Genomic DNA, 19,223 nt, shown 5'->3' with positions numbered 1-19,223 from the left:
TAGCTGAAGTCTATGTACGGTTTGCTAATCCCTGAACTAAAATATTGCCTGGCTATCACCTACCTCTAAAACGCTGATATAAAGTGATTACTGTCATATTTTTACATAATTTTTATTTTTTTCTATTGTGTACTTTTTCTGTTGTTCCTATAATCTGGGTACGTTGTCTTATAATACAATATATATTATCTTTAAAAATATTTCTTGCATACTTACCTGGCAGGGGAGAAACCACGATCTTGAAGGTAGTTTTCCCAAGGCGAGGCTTATTCACTGCACTCTGGATGTGCTGACCCCTGCAATTTCCCCAAATGTGGGAAACTAGACCCAGAATTTGGGGTCATGGGGAACTGCATTCATGCTCTCCCCTGAAAGAAAAAAAAAGATAAATAAATACATTTTTAAAAATATTTCTTAGAATTAGAAATCATTTTTAAATACTAGAAGCTGGTTGAAGTATAGACTCATAATTACTTTTCTTACAATTTTCTTAATGAGTCTGCTTAGTAATTTCCTATTTTTTTACCATTATTAATAGTTATAGCAAGACTACAATTTTGTCATAAATTAACAGTAGATTCCACTCAAACCTGATTTTTATATCTTTATACTTAAAATAGTTCTTAAAAATAAAAATAAATAAAAATAGTTCTTAATTTCATCACATGGCTCACATTTTAAATATTAGTTTTCTTTATAAGAGCTGTGCATGAATAGTAATAGCTAAAGACTGATTGGCCAACAATCATGTACATGAATATAATATGATTATTAAAAGAATGAAGCTGAATTCAATGAGTACATAATACAAAGATAAATAATCACCATGTTTTATTGAGAAAGAAAGAGGATGTAAAGGGATAGGAGTTTAAAAGGCCAAATTATGGGCTTTCATAAGAAAATTATGTTGCTCAACAAAACCTCTCTTAAAATACAGAACTCACTTTTATAACAGTGGATATGAAGCTTGAAAAGTACAGTGCTGATAAATGAAACTTGTTGTTTTCAGGGAAATATGAGGATGCAAACTATATTCTTGTTTGAATAAAGCTACAAGAGAGGGTACTGTGTGTGTTTGACAGTGACAAATGGCTTCCAAAGAAAATAAGGCTGAGGTCTGCCCGTTCCTGCCTTTAGCAAACCTGTTCTGCCGGATGTTACACCTTTGGCCTCCTTTTTCCTCTCTCAAGTATTTATGGGAAATAATCATAAATTACTGTCCTAAATTTTGTGTAAACCTTTAATTTCAAATGTTTCACATCACCTTAAACTCTAAATGTAGGAGTGTTGTTTCAAATGTATGTATAAATAAATATATATTAAAACACTCAAACCATCTTTTCATTATTATCTGCCTTTTCTTCTCTGGTTGTCTGTAGAACTTTGAGGAAAGCATATATAACCATCAGTATCTTAAGGTAACCAGGGAAAAGGTGAAGACAATATTTATCCCCAAGTTGATACTTAGGTTAAATTCTGTGAGCTTTACCATACAGGATGATCCAAATTTTCTGTGTTAGTTAGATAATGACAATCATGGGAGAATTTTTCCATAGCAAAGGACTAGAAAGTCTTTTTCTAGGACTGTAGAAAGACCTCTATTTGGCTCATATGAAATTAGTTACAGATAACAAAGTTTACCAAAATGTTATTTAATACAGACCATGCATCCCATAACAAGAAAATGAATGAATGTGATTATTTTTACATTATTGTACACTACACAATAAAGGTAAAAAGGCCCTCCCGTTGATCGTCGATTTGCTCGAGCAGGCCCAGTAACATCTCCATTGGAGACTTTGTTGTTACTGTGTTTGGCATATCGAATACTCTCGGCAGCTTGCCGGGCTCTCCGAGAGGGGCGAAGGAATCGAACTCGGGTCGGCCATGTTGGCCGCTTGTAAGGCGAACGCCCTACCGCTGTGCTATCGCTCCAGCACTACACAATAAAAAAAGAAAAAATATATTGGTATCCATAGATACGGATGAATCTCATAAAGCTGAGCAAAAGAAGCCAGACACAAGAGAAGTAATAATATGAATTTATGTAAAATTGAACAGACAAACTAGTGTAAATCAGATATAAATGGTGGTTAGTTCTAGGTAGATGAAATGGACTTGTAAGTTACCTGAGAAAAATCTTATGAATTCTTTTTACTGGCTGTAGTCACATAAATTATAAAAATTCACCAGGGAGATGTCTCAATGGTAGGTGACTTGCGTATATAGGTCTGGGTTCAATCCCCAGTGCTGGCAAAGAAATTTTTTCCATCAAGCATTACCTTAAGACTAGGGTACTGTAAGAGCATTTAACCTTGATAATACCCAGGTGCGTGGGTCCCGGGGCTGAGATCTCCAAGCCTGCTTGGATCAGGACTGAGCCTTCTCCACCCAGATTCCCCATTTTCCAGAAGCTAGGCAATTACACCCACAAACTGCGCCTGGTGCCATGAAATCCCACCAACAGCCAAAATCCAGAGACTATAAAACCAAGCTCCCGGAAGAGAACTACACAAAGTCTCCTGTCCATGTGCCAGGATGTCTTCACCGGGGCCCCTGGGAGGGGGCGGGTTGAGTTTCCCTCCCTGCCCCGAGCAGAGCCCTGGCAGTTGAAGACTTCTGGAACCCAGCCACTGCCATGCTCAAGGCTACTCTACACACGTTCGGAGGACCCTCACATATGAAGGAGCTGGCAGAAGAGCCCAGATATGTGGGTCATGGGGCTGAGATCTCCAAGCCTGCTCTGATTGGGACTGGGCCTCCTCCACCCATATCCCCCATTTTCCAGTAGCTATGAAATCTCATCAACGTTCAAGATCCGGAGACTACAAAACAAAGCCCCCAGAAGTGTGTGGCCGCATACTTTATTGTCTAGTTCTCCTTCTTGGAGAACCCAGCAAGCTTCCAAGAGAATCCTGCCCACATGGCAGAGACTGGAAAGCTCCCGTGGCATATTCTATATGCCAAAAACAGTAACAATGATGTGTCTCATTCCCCTGACCCCGAAAGAGTCTCCAATGTGGCACCGTTGGGAAGGACAAGTGAGGAGAGGCTGCTAAAATCTCAGGGCTAGGACAAATGTAGACATTACTGGTGCCCACTCAAGCAAATTGATGAATAATGGGATGACAGTGATACAGTGACACCAATTCTCAGTTTATTACATTCTTAACTTTAAAAAATGAATTCTATAAATAACTCTAAAGAGATCATACACATAGAAAATCACAAATGGCATATCAACACATTAATAAATGAAATAAACTCAAGAACAAAAGTGAAGAAGGGTCAAAGAAATAGCTAACGGGTCAGGCACTGGTCTTGCATGTGGCCAACCTGGGTTTAATTTCTAATTTTCCATATGGTTCCCTGAGCACTACTAAGAATGATCCGCGAGCACATACCAGATGTAGATCCCAAGTGCTGCTGGGTGTGACCTTATATTCTCACCCCATCTGGATGGATCTTAAATTCTCTAAAGAATATAAGAGAAGAACAGAGGAAAAGAAAGTGAAAATAGTAGGGGAAAAGACAAGAGGAAACATGAGATTGGTTTTGAGTAGAAGACAAGAAACGAATTATATGTTTAGCCTGCACAGAATCCTATTTGATCTATAATTTCTTTACACTTCTGCTTTCAAGTGAATTAAGATCACTTAAGTGATTAAGTGATCTGCTTTCATAGCTTATGTTCTCACCTGAAAAATAAATTGACAAGAAGAGATATAAATTTTGGAAGAGGGATGATGGGGAGGAAGGAGAAAAAAAAAAAGAAAAAGGAGAAGGAAACGTCAAGTAGGAGAGCAGAGGGGAGTAGGGGAGGTGAGGAGGAAGGGGGAAAATGAAAGAGAAAACAGAAATAAAATGGGAACAAGTGGCCCTATGATTGTGATCAAAATGTTGTTAGAGACACACCAAAATCCAGTTAGTGTAGTAATGGTGCAAAAAAGCACTTGCAAACAGAGCAAGTCAGTCAACTAAGGAACAAGCTCTGATATATACTATAAAAAAAAAGTTCTGCTTTCGGGCAGGGGTTGGGGTTCAGGACGGAAATATCCTAAACATGGTAGTGGGAAGGTGTAATGGTGGTGGGATTGGTGTTTGAACATTAAATGTAATTAAATATTGTGAACTACTTTATAAAATAAAAAAAACTAAATTATTTTGCCACCAAAATACAGGAAAATGTAACTCCAATATTTCCCTTGGGTAGCCTCTGACCCAATGGGAAATAAAGACATGGGTGAAAATTTCCATATGGGCTTCAGGCAACTTTATTTTTCTTTTGGGCAGACCATGGGTGTGTATTTTCCAAGGGCCGCAGTGCTCTATCTCTCTTGCCACCCGTGTTCGGTGGTCTCTGCTTCCCTCACCCCAGGGAGGCCCATGGCGATAGGTAGGCGAAGGAAGGAACAAGGGCCAGGCTGGTCAGTATCGATTGCAGTTTATTCCAAGCTCCTCTGATTCCCTTTCTACTTCTCTCTTTGGAGCCACTCCGATCTTACAGTCCTAGTTTATATAGAAACCACATAGGGTGGTGATACAAAGGTGGGTTTAACATTAACAAATTAACAAAGAGAGGTAAGACCACCCAGACAAGAGAAGCAGCAGAAGCCCTCTCGTATCTCCAGGAAAATCAGTCTTATCCCATGATCTTCCTGGGGTGTCAGTGAGGGTCAAAAGGTCAAGTCACAGTTAAATATTTTCTGACAAATTTGAATAATGATTCTCTCTATCCTACCCTGAAAATAATTTCTTCATAATCTAAAGAGAAAAAGTTTTCCTTGCTTGATAACATTGTGGACCTGATGAATAATGACAAACCAGCACCAAGTACATGTGTAAGACTGGGAGAAGTAATGAAAAATTCTTGATGCCTGACCAAGCAAGTGGAAACAAACAGAAACAAATGGGACTGCATTAAACTAAGAAGCTTCTGCGCCTTAAAAGAAACAGTGACCAAAATACAGAGAGAGCCCACAGAATCGGAAAGAAAATTTACCCAATACATCTGATAAGGGATTAATATCCAGGACATACAAGACACTAGTAGAATAGTACAAGAAAAAACCTCCAACCCCATCAAAAAATGGAAAGAAGAAATGAACAGAAGCTTTCTCAAAAAAGGAAATGGCAAAAGGCACATGGAAAAAATGCTCCAAATCACTTAATCATCAGGGAAATGCAAATCAAAAAAACAATGAGATATCTCACACCACAGAGACTGGCACACATTCAAAAGAACAAAAGCAACCAGTGCTGGCATGGATGTGGGAAAAGAGAACACTCTTACACTGTTGGTGGGAATGCCTACTGGTCCAGCCTTTCTGGAAAAAAATATGGACATTCCCATATGACCCCGCAATTCCACTTCTGGGAATATACCCCAAGGGTGCAAAAAAGCACAGTAGAAATGACATCTGCACCTGAATGTTCATTACATCACTGTTCACACTAGGCAGAATCTGGAAACAACCTGAGTGCCTGAAAACAGATGACTAGTTAAAGAAACTTTGGTACATCTACACAACGGAAAACTATGAAGCTTTTAGGAAAGATGAAATTATGAAATTTTCTTATAAGTGTATGATCATGGAGATTATCATACTAAGTGAAATGAGTCAGAAAGAGAGGGACAGACAAAGAAAGACTGCACTCATTTGTGTAATATAAAATATCCTAATATGAGACTAAAACCCAAAGACAGCAGAGACAAAGTTCAGGAAGATTGTTCCATGGTTGGAAGCCTGCCTCATGAGCTGGGGAGAAGGCAGCTGGGGTAGAGAAGGGATCACTAAGCCAATGATGGTTGGAGAAATCATTCAGGATGGGAGATGTGTGCTGAAAGTAGATAAAGGGCAAAACATGATTGCCTCTCAGTATCTATATTGCAAACCATAATGCCCAAAAGTATAGAGAGAATATGAGGGAAATTGTCTGCCCTAGAGGCAGGGGAAGGGCTTGGAAAGGGGTGGATAGTGGCAACATTAAGGTAAAGGTAAAGGCCCTCCTATTGATCATCGATTTGCTCGAGCGGGCCCAGTAACATCCCCATTGGAGACTTTGTTGTTACTGTGTTTGGCATATCGAATACATCACGGGGAGCTTGCCAGGCTCTGCCGTGCGGGCAAGATTGGTGGTGAAAAATGTGCACTGGTGGACGGATGGGTTTTTGATTATAGCATTACCAAAACTCAAACATGAAAGTTTTGTAACTATATCTCATGGTGATTCGATTAAAAACAAAAAGGGAAAAAAGTTGGTGATACCCTCAAGTAAATTCACTTTCTGTAAAGAAGAATCATCCCATTAGCTCAATACTCCTTTACTCCTTCCAAATAAAAATCCTTCAGTTTTATCACCTATTTCTTTTTCCACTAGGTATAGATTGCATTTGATAGGTAATTTATTCATGTCTTCATTCATCAACTCAAATTGTGTCTGATAATTGCCAGTTCTCCTGGACTCATTGCTGAGTCAGATTCACATGGTCCAGAGAACAGGTATCAGGTGATAAGTGTTAGCAAGACACAACATGTCTTAGTCTCACCAAAGGAGGAATTCACACAACCATATACAATTTAAGCCAGAGGCAAACAGTCTAGTTTTCCAAAAAAAAAAATCAATTTCATAGTCATTGTGATAGCCAATAATATCCAGGGCATAGATAATGAAGTTTCAAGTGAGTCTTGATTAAACCATTTGTCTAGGATGAAATCTAATACACAGTTTTTAATTCATCCCTGAAAACACCCGGACATCTCATTCTCTGAGTGATAAAGCATCAGAACTCATAGAAAAAAAAATAAGCTGGTCTTAGGAGATAATAACGCATTGCGTTTGAGAAGGAACTGTTTTGAGGTCTGACAATATAAATTTGAGTTGATAATAACCTGAAACCTTATGCATTCTATGGACAAGACAAATGAAAGAAATGAAGAATGTGGGGGAAATGTCTATTTTATTCTATTTCAGGTAGCACCTTTCTCCAGAGATCTCAGAGAGTTTGTTGAATGCTAATCAACATTATATATGGTGCCTCCATGCACACCTGTTTGCTCTCATTGTTCTGTTCTGCTTCTGCTGTATTGTTTTCCTTTTGTTTTGTTTTTATTTTGTTTTGTTGTTTTGTTTCCTTTTTTGTTTTGTTTTGTGTTTTGTTTTGTTTTGTCACAGCTGGAGATAAGGAAGGAGTGGAGGAGGATTACTGAGATAAAGGTAGAGGAGTCAGGCTGTCTGGTGATATGTATGGTGAGCAGCACTGCACACATAAAGCAATCATAGAGGTTCTATTGTTTAAAAACAATAAATGGCAATAATAGGGGTTCATAATACTAGTACAGCCAGAAGGGTACTTGCAGTCAACCAAAGTTTGATTCCCTGCACCCCATGTGGTCCTCCAAACCACATAAGAAGTGACCCCAGAGCTAGGAGTAATCCCTGAGAACAGCCAGGCATGCCAAAAAATTTTTTAAAACTGTTAGCAGGAACCTGGCAGTATAATATGTAAAACAGGATCTGAGGTCATAACATGTCCTGAAAGGGAAACATCTACACCTTGTTGGCATCTACATACAGCTCAGGTGAAACAAGAGATATCCAGGTGAAAAAGATGAATTTATGGCAAGGAAACGAGAAGTACCTAAAACGTGTTACTAATTTGTGATAAGAGCAGCAAAAGAAAAAAGAAGAGTCTGGGGTTTTGTTTTGTTGTTTTTTTGTTTTGTTTTGTTTGCCTTTGATTTGATTTGTTTTGCTATTGTCATCCTATAACCCCACCTTTTGTCAGTAAGAACCTTAAGATACAGCAAGCTATCATCATTTAGGTGAAGGTAAATAAGAGAAGGGATGAAAATTTTTATTCCAATGTTGCTCCCCCAAGAAGGGGAGGTAAAATGTAAAAGGGAAATAACTGACCATTTTACATGCATTTACATGCATCTGTCAGAAATGGCCTTGTTGAAGAGGCTGTTTTGGACATTGCTTGTATATTTCACTCTTGAGGATGTAATAACTTTTCCCAACTTCTATCTTGACATTTACTGTTACTCACCATTATTTTTAAGGGATAAGTTAGGGTAGTAACTATTGTCATGTCATTCCTGGCTGTTTTAAGGCCACTAAAATGTAGTCTTAATGGCTGTATCTTCCATACAGAAAAGCAGACAGCCTTATCCCTCCCTGTTCTGGCTCTCTCCCTTCCTCAACAGCCTTGAGTCAACATTTGCTATTCAATTTCTAACTAAAGTCAAACGTCAATGGTGATTTCAGTTGGCACATTTCATAGAGGAGGGAAAATGGTAACTCCTGGGTTTTGTAAGTTGTACTTTCCGGTGTTATGAATAAAACTCTTGTGTGTTAGTTCCTTTTGGACCAGGCCAATTGTCCTTCACATGCAATGTATAATCTAATTTCTAGATTTGCTAGAAATCACTATCACCCAAGAAACTTTCTATTGTATGTACTTCTTTAGGCCAATGATCATACATGCAACCATATATCTTAATCTGTGTTGATGAATGAATGCGAACATGATTGTCTCCACCAAAAATGGGGTTTTAGACAAGTTCAGGATTAAAACTTCAATCATCTTGCCACTCAATGCCTCTTTTGCAAACCACAGCACCTTAAAGGAGAGAGAAAACAAAAGGGAATGCCCTGCCACGGAGGCAGGGTGGGATGGGGGGGATGGGGGGTGGGAGCGATACTGGGATCAGTAATGGTAGAGAATTGGCACTGGTGGAGGGATGGGTACTCGATCATTGTTTAACTGAAATCCAAGCACAAAAATTTGTAAGTCTACAACTGTACCTCATGGTGTTTCACTAATAAAAATTTAAAAAAAAAAACTGCAATCAACAAACTGACTAATCCTTGCAACCATCACTCATTTTCTTCTCCTTTCCCTTTTGACATGCTCAAATATTCTTTTTTAAAAACTGGGATATATTGTGAACCTCTAAATGTGGTTTTCACAGGCATCTGTGGATTCTTTTATTTATTTTTTATATTTATTTTGATTTGGGGGCCACACCCAGCAGTGCTCGGGACTTACTTCTATCTCTGTGTTCAGGGATCACTTGTGGAAGTGCTCAGGAAACCAGAGATCAGAGATGAGATATCAGAGTTCAGATCCAGGCTGGCCAAGTGAAAGGCTGGCACCGTAGGGTAGAGTATCTATCACTCCAGTGTCTCAGGCAATTGTGGGTTCTTGAGAAGAAAATTAGTCAGTTGCCTGGTTCAGATTCTGTTTCTGCTCATATATATATATATATATACATATGTATATATATATATATGGCCCTTTAAAGAGTCAAGCACTGTTTTAACCCCTTTGCTGTAGAGTATAATTTAAAGTCAAGAAATGTGATATCAGACTCACAAAAGAATCTCTGAAGAGAACAGCATGCTGCATAGATGTCTCTGGACCTTGTGCCAGGCTGATTTCATCAGGGCACCTCAGAGGGGAGCAGGTACTGTTCCCCTGTCTGCCCCAAATGAACCCCGGTGGCTGCAAAGCTCCAGAACCCAGTCGCCACCACGCTCACAGACAATCTTCACAGGCTCATCCCAGCCTTCCACACAATGGAATGAATCCACTGAAAAACCCATGTATGTGGTACCAGTGACTGAAAACTCCCGGCCACTTGAAGTCAGGAATGGCCTACCCCTTCCCATCTGTCCACACTTCTGGTGTCCTGGTCATTAATCCCATGAACTGCCTGTGGGCGCCATTTTAGTGCATTAATAGCATGATTCAAAGACTCACAAATGAATCTCAGAAGATAGCAGCATGCTGCAGAGATGTCTCCAGACCCCAATTATTTAAAATTTTAGAATTCCAGGAGTGCCTGGCTGCTAAAGCAGCCACACAACATCTCATACTATTTATAACAAACAATATAAAATAAATTCTTTAACATCTGCCTGTGGAGTATGCTTGAATGGTGGTCGAAAAATTCGAAATAATGTTGGTGGGAAGGTGTAATGGTGGTGAGTTTTGGTGTTGAAGTATTAATGTAAACAATTATTGTGAACAACTTTATTAAAAATAAAATTTAAAAAATAGAAATGTGATATCTCCCAAATTTTATTTTTTCATCATGGCTATTGAGGGAGTCTTGTACTTCCATATAAAACTTAGTGGAGTTTATTCTGAAGTCCTTAAAGAGTATGATCAGAATTTTGATGGGAATTCCGTTGAATCTGCATAATGCTTTGGTTAGGATGATTATTTTGACAATGTTGATTTTTCCAACCTATGAATACAGAATATTTTTCCGTTTCCTGATGTCTTTTATTTATTTCAAATATGAGTTAAAGGTTTTAGGGTGTAAAAATTTCACATATTTCTTTTGATAAATAGATTCCTAGGCATTTGATGTTGTGAGATATGAATAAATATAATTGAGAACCCATGGATAAACCTCATATTTGTGGACAGTTAATATATGACAAAGGAATCTAGTGCATAAAGTGAAACAAGAAAAGTGTCTTCAACAAACGTTGCTCAAAAAACTGGATGCCACATGCAAAACAAATGATACTAAATAGGTATCTCATACCATAAACAAAATTTTATTCAGTGTGAATTAAAAACTGCAATAGAATATACAGGGGAAAGGCAGAACCCTTTTGTTTCAAATTTTTTTTACTGAAGTGCCATTAATTACAGTTATTTTATTTTATTAAAATACCATGAGTTACAGTTATACATTGTTGGGTTTTTGATATACAATCCAAACATAATTGCCAACTGCCCTTCACCAGCTCTAAAGTTCCCTCTCTTACCACACCCCCACCCCGACCCATCCTAGTTCCAGCCTTTGATATTGACAGGCATCTTTTACAGCTGGTTATTAAAGTGTGAGTCTCATGATTTCAGTGCTATTGACTCTGTGGTTTGGATACATAACTCTATCATTCCTTAACACCACAGATGTACTAAATTCCCTTGATCCCTGCCCACACTGCTTCTCATCTGTCTCTCCTCCCTTTCCCCTTCACTATATTTTTTTTAAAAATTTATTTATTTTTAATTGATTCACAGTGAGATACACATTTACAAGGTTGCTCATGATTGGACTTCAGTCATAAAATGCTTCAACACCTATGCTTTCACCAATGTACTTTACCTACCACTAATGCCAATATCCCCTCTTTTCCTGCTATCCTACCGCCCTGCTCCTGCCTCAATAAAAAGCCACCTCCTCCTCCTCCTCCTCCTCCTTCTTCTTCTTCTTCTTCTTCTTCTCCTCCTCCTCCTCCTCCTCCTTTTTCTCCTTCTCCTTCTTCTCCTCCTTCTCCTTCTCCTTCCTCTGCTTTCTTTCTCCTTCCTCTTTCACTTCTTGTTCCTCTTCTTCTTCCTCTTCCTCTTCTTTCTTTTCTCCTTCTCCTCCTCTTTTTGGGTATTAAGGTTTGCAATATAGATACTGAAAATTTATCATTTATATTCCTTTACCTACTTTCAACACTCAGTTCTTGTCCAGAGTGAGTATTACCAACTATACTTGTCAACTTGTTCCTGCTCTATTCTAATTGCCCTTTGCTTCCCATATGTTTGTGGCAAGCTTCCAACTATTGACCAGCCCTCCTGAGTCCTGTTTTCCCTAGCCTTGCATATTACATTCATACTACCTTTTATATTACATAAATTAATCCAGTCATTCTCTATCTGTCCCTCTCCTTTTGAATCATTTCACTCAGCATAATACTCTCCATGTTCACTCATTTATAAGCAAATTTTATGACTTCATTTTTCCTAACAGCTGCATAGTATTTCATTGTGTAGATATACCACGGTTTCTTTATCCAGTCGTTTGTTGTTAGGCACTTGGTTAGTTTCCAGCACTATTGTGAATAGTGCTGAACTGAACGTAGAAGTGGAGATGTAATTTCTGCAGTATGTTTTGGGGCCTCCAGGGTATATTTCCACAAGTGGTATTATGAGGTCCTATGGAAACTCAATTTCTAGTTTTTTGAGGAATGCCCTCTTGTTTTCCAAAAGGCCTTGATCAGTCACTATTCCCATGAAAAATGAATGAGAGACCATTTCTTCCTACACCCATTCCAGCACTGCTTATTCTTGTCCTTTTGAACATGTGCCTCTCTGTAGTTCTGTGGAATGACATGATATTTATTATTGTTTTGATTTGCATCTCCCTGATGATTAGCAATGTAGAACATTTCTTCATGTGCCTTTTGGCCATTTAAATTTCTTCTTTAAGGAAGTTTCTGTTCATTTCTTCTCCCCATGCTTTAGTGGGATTGGATTTCTTATATATCTTTTATATACCCCTTATCAGATAGGTATTGAGTAAATTTTCCCATTCCATGGGCTGCCTCTATATCTTGTTCACAATTTTCTTTGAGGTGCAGAAGCTTCTTAGTTTAGTGTAGTTGCATTTGTTCATTTTCGCTTCTGTTTGCTTGGTCAGTGGAGAATCAGCTTTAAATACGCCTTTAGCTTCAATGTCATAGAGTGTTCTGCCCACATTTCCTCCATGCATCTTATATATTCAGGTCTGATACTGAGATCTTTAATACATTTTGATCTGACTTTTGCACCTGACATTTTAGAAAAAGGTCAGAGTTCATTTTTTGCATGTAGCTGTTCAGTTTTCCCCATTCCACTTGTTGAAGAGACTTTTATAGCCCCACTTCATATTTTTTTGCTCCGTCATCACAGGTTAAGTGATCATATATTTAAGGGTCAACTCTATTCCATTGACATGAGGGACTGTGATTATTCCAATGCCATGCTGTTTTAATTACTAAGGAAAGTGATGCTTCCCACCTTCTTTTCCCAAATATTGCTTAGCAATTCATGAAAGTTTTCTGTTTCATATGAATTTCATGGGTGTTTGCTCTATTTCCTTGAAAAATCTTATGGGTATCCTTATAGGGACTGATTTGAATCAATATTGCTTTGAGTATATACCATTTTGACAATGTTAGTTCTCCCAATCCATGAGCAAATAATATGTCTCCATTTTCTCATGTCCTCTCTTATTTCTTGAAGTAGTATTTTGTAGTTTTCCTTGTATTGGTCCTTGTTCTCTTTAGTTAAGCTGATTTCAAAGTACTTGATTTTCTGAGGCATATGGCCGACCCGAGTTCGATTCCTCTGCCCCTCTTGGAGAGCCCGGCAAGCTACCGAGAGTATTCGATATGCCAGACACAGTAACAACAAAGTCTCCAAATGGAGACGTTACTGGGCCCGCTCGAGCAAATCGATGATCAACGGGAGGGCCTTTACCTTTACCTTTATTGTAAACAGAATTGTTTTTTAAATATCCTTTTCTTCTCTTTCATTATTTGTGTATAGAAAGTCTTGGAATTTGGGGTCTTTGTAACCTGCAACTTTACTATACACAATTTCTAGGAGAATTTTTGTATAATATTTAGGATTTTCTAAGCATAGTATACTGTCATCTACAGATAGTGAGAGCATTCTTCCTTTCCTATCAGATGCCCTTGATATCTTTTTCTTCTCTAATTTCTATGGCAAGTACTTCCAGTACTATATTGAATAAAAGTGGAGAAAGTAGGAAATCTTGTCCTGTGCCTGATCTTTGATGGAACACTTTTAGTATTTTCCCATTGAGAATAATGCTTGCTTAGTGGGCTTGTGATAGATAGCTTTGACTATATTGAGGAAAATTTCTTCAACTTTTTTTCACATTTATTTTTTTCATAAAGTTTTATGATGAATTGTTACATTCAATATTCCAATCCCACCACGTTACACCTTCCCACTATCATTATTTCCAATTTTACAAACCATTCTTTAAGACTGCCTCTAAAACAGACCCTGAAGAATTATTTTATATTGCTTGTTTAATTTGCTAAAAATGATCAAAAAATGTTTTCTTAGAAGAAATGTGTGAAGATTGTTGTATCTCACCAAGGAGCCCTTTAAGTCCTTGTATAAGATATTACTAACATGTTGTTACAGGTTAAGTCTTATGTGTTTATATCTTGTTAGTCAACATTGGTTGACTTCTATTTACATTCCATCCAATATGGTGTGCTACTCCAGGTTTATCATTGATTTATAGATTGAGATGTCACACAGCTGCAAATGTGACCATGTGGTCCAGGAATTCAAAAAATTGTATGGGGTGTTGCAACAGGAGTTAAATTTAATTGGATGGTGATTTTTGGTGCCCCTCTTGACTGAGCCTTGTGCAGAGTCCAGAAGCATCTCTGCAACTTGTTAATCTCTTTCAATATTTAAATGAGTTTTTGGATCATGAGAAATTAATGAGCTTTTTAGAAGCAGAGGCAGTTCATGGGCGTGACTGTCAGACTTCTGGAAGGAAAGGAAGATGGGGGGAGCTATCCCATCTCTGACTCCATGAGAGCCTGGAGATTTCAGTCACAAAACCCGCATACCTGAGTTTTTCAACAGATCAATTCCTGGATGAGACTATCCCGAGCAGTGGGGTCCAGTCATAGAATGGTAGCAACTGTGGAGTACAAATCCCTTTTTGTTGAGAGTTTTTAACAAGCTGGATTTAGTCAAATGTCTTCTCTGCATCTATTGATATGATCATATAGTTTCTATCTTTTCTTTTATTCATTTAGTGTAGCAATAGCACAGTGGCAGGGCGTTTGCCTTGCACGCAGTCAACATGGCCGACCCAAGTTCATTCCTCCGCCCCTCTCGGAGAGCCTGGCAAGCTACCGAGAGTATCTCGTCCGCAGGGCAAAGCCTGGCAAGCTCCCCGTGACGGATTCGATATGCCAAACACAGTAACAACAAAGTCTCCCCCTGGAAATGTTACTGGGCCCGCTCGAGCAAATCGATGATCAACGGGAGGGCCTTTACCTTTACCTTACTATATTTATTGACTTGCAAATGTCAAACCATCCTTGCATCCCCAGGATGAAATCTAATTGGTCATGGTGCATGATCTTTTTGATAAATTGTTGGCATCCATTTGCTAGTATTTTGTTGAAGATCTCTGCATCTGTGTTCATCAGGGATATTGGCTTGTAATTCTCTTTTTTTGCGGTGTTTCTATCTACTTTGGGTATCAGGGTGATATTTACCTCATAGGAACTGTTTGGGAGTGTTTTTGTTTCTATGGTTTTCTAGAAAAGCTGGAAGAGTATTGGCAGTAGGTTCCCTTTAAAGGTTTTAAAGAGGGAGGTGGAGCCATAGCACAGCGGGTAGGGCGTTTGCCTTCCACACGGCGGACCCAGAATCGATTCCCAGCATATCCCATATGGTCCCCTGAGCACCACCAGGAGTAACTCCTGAGTGTATGAGCCAGGAATAAGCTCTGTGCACCATTGGGTAACCCTCCCCCCAGAAAAGCAAAAAGATAAATAAAATAAAAGTTTGAAAGAATTCAATGGTAAATCTCTCTGGGCCTGGACTTTCATGTTTGAGAAAAATTTTGATTTCCATTTCAATTTCCTCAATGGTGATAGGTCTGTTTAGTTATTCTAAATCTTCTTGGCTCAGCCTTGGGAGGTTATAGGAATCCAGGAATTCATCCATTTCTTCAAGATTCTCTTGTTTTGTCTTTCTTCATTGTCCAGATGGGATCGGACCACCAGCTCCTTCGTGCAAAATTATACCTCACAGAGTGAGGAGAAAGGTCTGCAAAGTTTAAGAAGAGAACTCCCAGATCGACCATCAACTGGGAGCTCTTTGGCACTGTTGTGGCAACATGGGAAGACGCTGTCGTTGACAACATTAACAAGGAATACCATCGAGTGGTTCAGCAACAACATGATTGTGCGAAAAACACTGAGAGAAAGATAGCCACAAAAAAGATGCCTGTCTTTGAAAAACTCTTGAGCTCAATCACCAATGTGGCTTGGCCCAAGCCTAAGGCAACCACAAGTGAACGTCTGAGCTCGCAAAGCAGTGCAGAGAAGCGATAAAGGAAAACCTCAAAGAGAGAAGAGCAGCAGTGCTGGCAGATGTGGAAGAAGCTGGGAAAAGCATTCACAATGCCCGCCTGCCCTTCGTCAACTACAAGACCAAGATGACTGCCCTCTGACGTCCTGATGGATCTATCACATCTTTCAAAAGGGCAATGAAGAAGATATCCATGACTTCTACTCAGATCTCTTCATAACCACGTCCACCTGCCCACATACCAAATTTTGCAGGATAGATATGTCGTTCCCAAGTTTTCCCTTCTGAAATCCAACATGCCATTTTGTTGGTAAAGAAGCAAACAGCACCCGGCCCAGACAAGGTCAGACCTGAACACTGAAGAACCTGCTATCAGTACTCATCAATACACTAGCTTGGCTCTTCACACTCTACGTGTCTGAATGCAAGGTTCCGTCCCAGTGGAAAACCAACAGGACTGTACTATTGTACAAGAAAGGAGACATCCACGACATTGGCAACTATCACCTGATCTGCCTGTTGTTTGTCGTTTCCAAGATGTTCACTCGAGTCATCCTGAATAGGATTGGCAGAACACTAGATGAAGGACAACCATGGAAGCAAGGTGGTTTCCGAAAAGGATTTAGCACAATCGACCATATCCACATTATAACCAAGCTCATTGAGGTTTCTCGGGAGTTCAAGATGCCGTTCTGTCTAACGTTCATTGATTTAAAGAAGGTCTTTGATTCTGTTGAGACTGAAGCAGTCATCGAGGCCCTAGCCAAACAGGGCATTCAAAGTCAATACATCAGGATCCTCCATGAGATGTATTATGGATTCACTACCAGGATCTCACCATTCTAGAAGGAGGTGATCATTGATGTCAAGAGAGGGGTTCAGCAGGGTGATACCATTTCACCAAAACTCTTCAGTGCCACCCTCGAGAACTTCATGCGACAACTGGAATGGGAAGGAATGAGAGTGAAGATAGACACTTGGCAACTACACCACCTCTACTTCACTGATGACATCGTTCTTATAACACCAAACATCAGCCAAGCAGCACAAATGCTGCAAGACTTTGACCCATAAGAGTGGAAAGGTCAGACTACACCTGAATCTCACGAAGGCAATGTTTATGAGAAACAGTCTCATTCCTGACATTCCATTCACTCTCAACAGGATGATCATCTATGAATGCAACAGTTATGTGTACCTAGGTCGAGAAGTCAACATGACGAATGACCTGGTCCCTGAATTGCACAGGAGGAAGAGAGCAGTTTGGAACGCCTTCAAGAGGTCAAAGAAATAGCTAAGAGGATGAAGAGCCTCTGGCTCCAGGCACATCTCTTCGATTCCACTATTTTTCCTGTATTAACATACGCTTCAGAGACCTGGGCCCTACAAAAACAGGATGAGAACGCTATTAGGGTCTCCTAAAGAGGAATCAAAAGAGCTATGCTTGAAGTATCATGCTTCACTCAAATGATAGAAAGAATCTGGAGTTCTGACCTCTGTCAATGGTCAAGAGTCAGGGACACTGTCTTGTTTGCCAAGCCATCAAAAATCAGATGGGCTGGACACGTAATGAGATTTGGAGACGACCGCTGGACTAGAGCCATTACTGACTGTATTCCATGGGACATCAAAAGAGTGAGTGGCCGCCCACCTATGAGATGGTCAGACTTCTTCATCAAGACCCTGAAAGATTGGTTTGAGGATCTTCGTTTTCCTAGAACAAGCAGACACCATTGGCATGCGACAGGGATGAATGGAGACGTTACTGGCACCCGCTCGAGCAAATGGATGAGTAACGGGATGTCAAGTGTCAAGTGATCAAGTGATCTTTTGTTTTGTGGGGAAATATTCTCAAAGTAATTTCTATAATACTTTTAATTTCTTCGTTTTCTGTTGTGATGGCCCCTCTTTTATTTCTGATTGGTTTATTAGGATTCTCTCTATATATATTTCTTTGTGAGTCTTGTTAGAGGTTTATTGATCCTGCCTGGTTTCGGCTAATTTTGTTGGTCATTTTCCAAGATCTTAAGCTGTGAATTTATTTATGCGTGCTCTTTCTTCCTTTCTAACTAATGCTTGCAGAGCTATAAACTTCCTCTTAACATTGCTTTTGCTGCTTTCCACAAGTTCTGACAGCTCCTGTCTTCAATCTCATTTGTTTTCAGAAATCTTTTTACTTCCTCTTTGATTTCTTGTATAACCCACTGGTTGTTCAGTAGCAAGCTGTTAAATTTCCAGGTTCTTTATTTGATTTTCTGTTTCTGTGTCTGTTTCACTTCTATTTTCAGTGCCTAATGGTCTGAAAATGTAGCCGATACAATTTCTATGCTTTTTATCTTATGGATGTATATTTTGTGGACCATCATGTGGTCTCTCTTGGAGAATGTCCTATGTGCACTGGAGAAGAATGTGTATTCGGTTTTGAAGGGATTAAAAGTCATACATATACTAACCCCTTTCTTCCATTTCTTTCCCTAAATAAATAATTTCCTTGCTGAGCTTTAGTCTAATTTATCTATCAAGAGGTAACAAAGTGGCATTGAAATCTCCAACTACAATTGTGTTGCTATCAATTATTTTCTTTAAGTCTATTAACAGTTGTTTTAAGTATTTTTCTGGTCCCTCATTTGGTGCATGTATGTTTAGGAGTGTGAGTTCTTCTTGATTTGTAGATTTCTTGATCATTAAGGAATTATCTTAAACTACAATTGTGTTGCTATCAATTATTTTCTTTAAGTCTATTAACAGTTGTTTTAAGTATTTTTCTGGTCCCTCATTTGGTGCATGCATGTTTAGGAGTGTGAGTTCTTCTTGATTTGTAGATTTCTTGATCATTAAGGAATTATCTTAACTGTCTTTTATCGCCTTCTTCAGTATGAAGTCTTTGTCGTCTGAAACTAGTATGGCCACCTTAGCATTTTTGAGGTGCTTGTTTCCTTGAAGAATTGCTCTCCAGTCTTTGATTTAGAATCTGTGTTTGCTCTAGCTCTTCAAAAGTGTTTCTTGCAGGCATAAGAGTGTAAGGTTCACTTTTATAATATATTCTGCCACTCTGTGTCTCTTAATTGGTACATTCAGCCCATTCACATTGAGGAAGATTATTTTTATATAGTTTTGTGCATTCTTTCTGCAGAAGTATAGTGTATTTCTGGAGATTGTCTTATTTCAAGGTAGTCCATTTAATTCTTCTTGTAACTATAGTTTTGAGTCTATGAAGTCTTGGTGTTGTTTATCTGTGAAATTGTGTATTGTTTCTTCAAATCTGAAAGAGACTCCAGATGGGTAAGGTATTCTTGGCAAGGCATTCATTTCATTGAGTTTTTTTCACTATATCTTATTACTGTCT

At 39.0% G+C, this 19,223-nt stretch overlaps 1 non-coding gene across 1 annotated transcript; it reads left to right on the top strand.

Annotated features, from left to right (window-relative positions):
- The first annotated feature begins 208 nt into the window (after positions 1–208).
- Positions 209–371, top strand: LOC130030866 (U1 spliceosomal RNA). Its single transcript, XR_008793534.1, has one exon. It is a non-coding gene; the product is annotated as a U1 spliceosomal RNA (small nuclear RNA).
- Positions 372–19,223: the final 18,852 nt, after the last annotated feature.

The sequence above is a fragment of the Sorex fumeus genome, unplaced genomic scaffold (genome assembly GCF_029834395.1).
Source record: "Sorex fumeus unplaced genomic scaffold, SorFum_2.1 ptg000044l, whole genome shotgun sequence".
Classification (NCBI taxonomy): Eukaryota; Metazoa; Chordata; class Mammalia; order Eulipotyphla; family Soricidae; genus Sorex; species Sorex fumeus.
Note: the sequence above shows the minus strand (reverse complement) of the source record. Positions and strands in the feature narration are given on the sequence as shown.